This window comes from Hippoglossus hippoglossus, chromosome 12 (assembly GCF_009819705.1).
Source record: "Hippoglossus hippoglossus isolate fHipHip1 chromosome 12, fHipHip1.pri, whole genome shotgun sequence".
Taxonomy (NCBI): domain Eukaryota; kingdom Metazoa; phylum Chordata; class Actinopteri; order Pleuronectiformes; family Pleuronectidae; genus Hippoglossus; species Hippoglossus hippoglossus.
This window is the reverse complement of record NC_047162.1, coordinates 19,597,882-19,605,381: the sequence shown is the minus strand read 5'-3', so window position 1 is coordinate 19,605,381 and position 7,500 is coordinate 19,597,882.

Sequence of the window (7,500 nt, the reverse complement as noted above, 5' to 3'; positions counted from 1 at the left end):
TGTGTTTAGCTCCGACGAGATGGGAGGTGAAGCTACTGAGGAGGTGAGGAGGGAGGAGAGGAGGTGAGGAGGTAGGAGAGGAGGTGAGGAGGGGGTTTAGGTTTCGATCAGTTAAGAGCAGAGCGGCTGTGATTCTGCTCAGCTGGAGAGAGGGAGTATCGACGTGGAGTCAGAGAACCTCGGCCTCCCCTCGCCTCCCTCAGGTGGGCATTAAGATCCAGCCGAGCGATGGAGGGATGGAGAGACGGAGGGAGAGACGGAGGGAGAGACGGAGGGAGAGAAGCCCCCGAGAGCTGAGCCCCGGCTTTGATTCACCGGGGTTTCTCACATCAACTTGCAGGAGTCTGGGGCCCGCCGCTCGAGGAGGGGCCTCCGCCTCGAAAAAACCACAACGCCGTCAAAAATTAATCGCCGCCGCTTTACTTTTCAATTATCAATTCAGCGTCGAGGCTTAGAGCGAGATTACGGTTACTAACGGGCGCTAAGACGTCGGAGGAGAGGGAGCGGGTGTGTTCGGTGTTTTAACGAGGTGAGGAGATCAGAGACGAGCGGCTGCGATCGTTTAATACACTCAGAGAAGTGATGAGATCTCATTGGACTCGTTAACAGACTGATACCAAGGCCGAGGATCCAGATCCAGAACTCCTCTTCTGGTCTGAGGAGCCGTTCACACCTGATGTTCAGGTTCAGACTGAACCGAAGAGTCTGAAGCTCTGGATCAAACCAGGTGTGAACGAGTCCGTTGTTGCCGTGGTTACAGAAGTAGACACGTGGTGGAAGTACCGGAAACAAAGATCCCGTCATCGACTCACCCCGACTTCCTCTTTTGCTCCCGTCATAATCACTGTGGCCACTAGAGGTCATCTGAAAATCAAACGTAACCATTGGTCGTATTAAGCTGCGTGTTTCATCACCGGAGACGATCTCGTTATTATATCAACGTTTAGAAGAACTGACGTGACTCCAGCGGTGAAACTGGAACTGGTTGTTTAAAACATTTTTTTATTTAAATATATCAAAATATCAAAAATAAATCATAAATAAATAAATCAGTCGCTGAGCTGGAAGAAATATTCTGATGCTTTAAAGTAGTTTAATGTAAAAATATAAAATCTGAGTGTGTGAAGTCACCGGTGAATCTTCTTCTTCTTCTTCCTCTTCCTCTTCTTCTTCTTCTTCTTCTTCCTCTTCCTCTTCTTCTTCTTCCTCTTCCTCTTCTTCTTCTTCCTCTTCCTCTTCTTCTTCCTCTTCCTCTTCCTCTTCTCAGGGATTCCTCTGTTTTATCCTCAGTTTCTCACTGTTGTCGTTTCCCTCTGCTCGTTATCACTTCTTGCAGCGGACACTGATGAACTCTTCTCTTCTTCCTCCAGATCCTCAAAGAAGAAACTTTCTAATGTAACATATCGATCAAAAATTACTTATGCAGCAAATTTCTGCCTGGTTCTGCTCTTTGCTCCTTTCATCATGTGATTAAAGCTCCTCTCCATCGAGTGCTTTACAAACCTCCTGATGAGGAGACGCTCTTTATGTTTTCATCTTCCTGCTCGACCTCGTTTTGTGATTTAAAGAAACCGAAGAAAAGTTCTTCACTTTGTTCGTTAAAGAACAAGAAGAAACAGATGTTCTGCTTCAGCTGCACTTAAAATAAAGATGTATTTAGGTTTTAGGATATTTTAAAAGGGATTTTGATTATAATGAAATGAATTAAGAAGCTTTTTGTGGTTTTATGCTTAAATCTTGAACATTTTAAATTGAAAAATCACATTAAGACGTAAAATTAACATATTGTGACTCTTTAAATTATCTCTGGAATTAATTATAATGTTTCATCTTATATGGAGGGGTGTGTGTGTGTGTGTGTGTGTGTGTGTGTGTGTGTGTGTGTGTGTGTGTGTGTGTGTGTGTGTTTCTAAGCTCATCTGCCTCGGAGTCAAACACACCCCGTTGTCTATTTAGATGATCCCGCCTCCACACGTGTCCTCTGACCCTCTGGGAGTTTGACCTCTGACCCCTGCTCTGCTCATCACAGTGTCACTACATCCATCTGTGTGTGTGTGTGTGTGTGTGTGTGTGTGGGGGGGGGGGGGGGAGGGGTTCCTGGAAACAACCCATCTGTCCCTTTTAGGAAACACATCTGCACTTCTATCCTTGTGAGGACCCTCAGTGACATCAGATCCTCTAATATCAATGTTTCTGTTCTAAACCCACATCATCCAGTCGGTGGCGTTTCCTGCTCAGCTCGCTCTCATTGGCTGCTGCAGGTTTGTGCTCTCGTCCAATCGCTGAACCTTTCACACTTCAAGTCTCCTTGATGTTTGCGATAAGAATCTGTGAATCGGTTCAGATCATCGATGCCTGATCGTCAGAACTCAACCAAAACCAAAACAGTAAAAGAAAGTTATTTCTGACGGTTTTGAATACGACCCAAAGTGATTCTCTCAGAACTGGAGGTTGTGGAGGTTTTAGAAAATAACAAAGTTCACAGGATTAAACCATGAAGAAGAAAACCTGGGACAGTTCACGACTCTTTCTTCTGTCTCGTCCTTCGAGGGTTTTTCTTCACGTCTGTGTTTTGAATCCAGATTTTTTTCTCCCCGCAGCTTCGCTCACTGATCTTTATCTCTACAAACTGTTTTAAATCGTCCACTTATCTCTTCTCCTCCTGACGGCAGCCGCACGTTTCTACATCAGAGCCGTCAACCTGCTAAGTTCCTTTAATCCTCAGAAAGTATCTGTGCATATTTAAACGTGGGACAGAGTCGACGCTTTAAACACAATACGAAGGAAAGTCGATGTTAAGTGCCGAGAGAAGTGGAGATCAAAAAGGGACAATGTGTGTTTAGCTCCGACAAGATGGGAGGTGAAGCTACTGAGGAGGTGAGAGAGGAGGGAGGAGGAGAGAAGGAAGGAGATGAGGAAGGAGATAGGGAGGTGAGAATGGAGGGAGAGATGAGGGAGGAGAGGAGGAGGATGCAGAAAAAGACAGGAAGAAGAGGGAGGAGATAGAGAGGTGAAGATTGGGGGCCAGGATGGAGGGAGAGATGAAGGAGTGGATGGAGAGGAGGAGAGGAGGGAGGAGAGGAGGGAGGAGAAAGGAGAGAGAAAGGAGGAAAAGGTGAAGGAGTCATGGATCAGCTCAGTGCGGTTGTGATTCTACTGAATTCTGATGCTTTAAAGATGAAATCTGTTCATTCTCATCTGAGGAGGACAAAGTTTCCTCAGTGGAAACAAAGGTGATATTTACTCTGTGTGTGATTTGTATCTGTTCACATCAGAAACACGAGATCAATACGTTCCCGTGTTTCTCGTGTGAAACAGGCGTCGGTGCAATAACCGCTTTTACACCGGAGGCAACGCCATTGATCATCTTTTCAAACTGCTTGATGATAAATATTTCATACGGGCGTCGATACAAACGACCGTAACGAGGAGGAGTCGTGAACCCGTCGAGGACACGGAGCGTCTCACTGAGGATATTGACGGACAGTTTACGAGCAGCTGATGGGAGATGATTTGGTTTCGTGGCTGAACATCCTCATGATCACAGCTCGGATGATTGACAGCTGCTCGTCTGTGGCCTGTGATGCACATGAAGGAGGAAACTGCAGTTTAGATGTTCCAGGGTTTATAATCATAGAAATACAGGTTTTAAAGATGATGAAGCTGAAATGAACATTTGATGACAAAATAAAAACAGAAATACCAGAGCAGAATCTCAACTCTACTTCTAACCTATACCGTAACCAGCCACCAGGGGGCGATCAGGACATGTTGGCTTCACTTTAAGGGGCTGTCTTGTCGTCCATCTTTATTTTCAGTGGAAGAAAAGCAAAGTAAGAGGTTTTCATGATGGAAGAGAAGTTTTCACTTCAGCCATGTGAAGCTTCTTCCTCTCTTCAGACCTTTGTTTGGTCACATGAGGTAAACATGAGAAACTTTGAGAAACTCGATGCTGCAGATTTCCAGTCGGCCTCTAAACTCAAACTCTCAGAAACGTCGTCCAGCGAGCGGCAGGAAAAGGTGCGAATCATTTCCACTCTGCTAAATGGGAAATGTCAATCCTGTGATGACACCACTTCTGAAACACACTCGTCTGTAATTTCACCTCCGAGCGAACAACAAACAATAACAAATAACCAACCGTCCGACCGCGGAGACACGTGACGGAGGAGCCGGGCCGTGAAGCGACGGCAGTAAATCGCCCCAGCGCCAGATTCCTCAGGTCCATTACAGACGGAAGCCGAGCAGGAGAGGCGGCGGCGAGCAGGATGTGACTGGCAGGAGCATCGACTGGTTAAAGCTGCAGATTGGTGAGAGCTGACGGATCGATGCGCTCGGAGCCTGGACGCTCAGAGAGAGAGAGGTGGAGAGATGTATGATTACTGTGGAGAGAGAGAGGGAGAGAGGGAGGGAGAGAGAGAGAGAGAGAGAGAGAGATGGAGAGATGTATGATTACTGTGGAGAGAGAGAGGGAGAGAGGGAGGGAGAGAGAGAGAGAGAGAGAGAGAGGTGGAGAGATGTATGATTACTGTGGAGAGAGAGAGGGAGAGAGGGAGAGAGAGAGAGAGAGAGAGAGAGAGAGAAGAAAGAAATATTCTCTCACTTTTCTGCAGTTTTTATTCTGTTTTCTGACATGTAAACGTGGTGTGGAGGGATTTTGTGTTGGTGAAAACTTTGTTAAAGATGAAACATGAAGAGAAGAAGATGGAAAATGTGTGATGATGCAGTTTGTACAAAATCTAAGTTAAAGTTAATCGGAGAAATCAGATGTGTTAACTCCACTCCAGCATCATTCACGGTTGTTAACAGGTCCATGTTTCCTCTTCCTGTTCTCACGCTGTCATCGTAGACTGTAAATAAAGATGGCCGACGCGGCTCCACTTCCTCCCACTGTTCAGATCTGAAAACAAAATATCCAGGAAGTGGGAGCGGCCATCTTGTGCTGTGGTGATCGTAGGATGGAACCATGTGATCGATGTTCTGATGACACTCTCTCCACCAATCGTGAGTCAAAGCATCACCAGGCGACTTTAACACCATTATACTTATCTTATCTTCTCTTATCTCAGAAACTACGTTCGATCACACTGAGACCTGGTGAATTCTCAGTTACATGTTTGTTGAGGTCAACCACCTTCAAAATAAAAGTCCTCCTCTGAGTGGCTCCTTCAGAGTAAAGTTGAGCAGGGAGGAAACTGACACGTCTGTGAATCTGAGAGATTTTACTCACAACTTGTTGATTCTAACATTCAACAATCTGTGTTATATAAAGAGCCTTTTAGTCACAAGAGCAAGTGTGTGTGTGTGTGTGTGTGTGTTAGAGAGAAAAGAGAGTGTGTGTGAGTTTGCATACGTGTGTGACCTTGACACTGACAGAGCTTTAGCCTGAGGCCTGTCCTTTAGCTAGGGGGAACACACACATACACACACACACTCATACACGCACGCTCTCTCTCTCACACACACACACACACACACACACACACACATTCACAGACAAACACTCTGTCACATAAACACATTAACACTCGCACACACCCAAGCAACAAATGGAACAAATGCACACACAAATAAACACACGCACACATGAGGACACAGTAAGTATGCACATATATCGTCAGTTACACACTCACTCACTCACACACACACACACACACACACACACACACACACACACACACACACACACACACACACACACACACACACAGTGCCCAGTGTAGCCAGCAGGGCTGTGGCTCATTAATATTGCATTGATTGGACAGAGAGGAGCAGTGAACTGGAAGAACCATGTGTGTGTGGGTGTGCTCTTGTACAGCTGTCTTTGTGAGGACCAGTTTGAGCCTACAACCTACTTTGTGACCCCCCCCCCCCCCCCCCCCCCCCTTTAATGGACTGTTTGGGATTAAGACTTGGTTTTAGGGTTAGAATTAGGTTTAGGTTAAGGGTTAGGGAATGCACCATGCCGATGAGTGTCCTCACTAAGAAGAAGTACAAACGTGTGTGTGTGTGTGTGTGTGTGTGTGTGTGTGTGTGTGTGTGTGTATGTGTGTGTGTTAACCTGTGATAAATAACCTTGTTCATGAGATTAAAGCTTTAATCCAACTTTTACACACCTTAAAAAGTGAGATTTTACACTTGACATTCAGAATTTTAAGACTCATTTCTAAGATAAAAATGTAAAAACCAAACAGTTCAGATCACTCAGGTGGAAGAAGGTTTATTTATTGAAACATGAAATATGAAATCCAAAGATAGGGTTAGCAAGTTAACCCTGATGACTGACAAAACTAAATCTGGAGAATCAAGGGATTGAGCCGCGAGTCAGTCTCAGCTGTCAATCATGACGTCTCAGCTGTCAATCATGACGTCTCAGCTGTCCATCATGATGTCTCAGCCCGTTCATTATCAAATAATAATGATTAACACACTTGAACAAACATGTTTAGAACAACCTGAAATGACAGAAACCATCTTTGACAAACATTTATTTAACGTCTACTGTGATTTTTTTTTGTTTGGTCCGTGTCCCATCTGCTAACATGGAGGAGGAGGGTTTATCATATACTGCAGCCTGCCACCAGGGGGCGACCCAGATGCTTTGGTTTCACTTTCTGTGAGGGGGTGAGAAACAGGGAGAGGAAAAAGAGAGAATAGAGGAAGAGGAAGTAAGGGAAACAACATAAGGGAAGGAAGGATCGAGGAAGGAAAGGAAGGATGAAGGGAGGAAGTTAGGGTTTGAAGAAAGGGATGAGGGACAGAGGGAGGTGAGGATAATAAGTGCAGGAAGAAAAGAAAGTAGAGATGGATGAGGGAGGAGAGAAGGGAAGACAATAAGGAGAGAGGGAGGAAATGAGAGAGAGATAGAAGAATGATGGATGGGTCGGAGGGATGAAAGGAATTACAGAAAGCGAAGGAGATAAGGAGAAACAGGAAGTGTTGAGCGGGATGGGAAGGAGTGGATGGATGAAGGGAAGGAGGGATGGATGAAGGGAAGGATGGATGAAGGGAAGGAGGGAGGAAGGTGGAGAGAGGGAGGATGAAAGGAGGAGGGGCAGAGGGGTGAAGCGAGGGATGGAGGGAGGAACGAGGGAGGAGAAGGAGGTGATAAGACAATTAAAACAGTCGACGGGCACTTTGGATTCCCCCGACTGCATCTCATCATCACACACACACACACACACACACACACACACACACACACACACACACACACACACACACACACACACACACACACACACACACACACACACACTTTTACAGGTGAAGTGATACACACGCGAAGCTCTTTGGTTGCCACGAGAAACACTTCCTTGTTTGCCCTAACGCCCTCACTTCCTGTCCGCTGAGACGTTTAAAGTGTGTGTGTGTGTGTGTGTGTGTGTGTGTGTGTGTGTGTGTGTGTGTGTGTGTGTGTGTGTGTGTGTGTGTGTGTGTGTGTGTTTGTTTGTGTGTGTGTCTGTGTGTGAGTAGTTTTTATGTTGCATGGCTAATTTT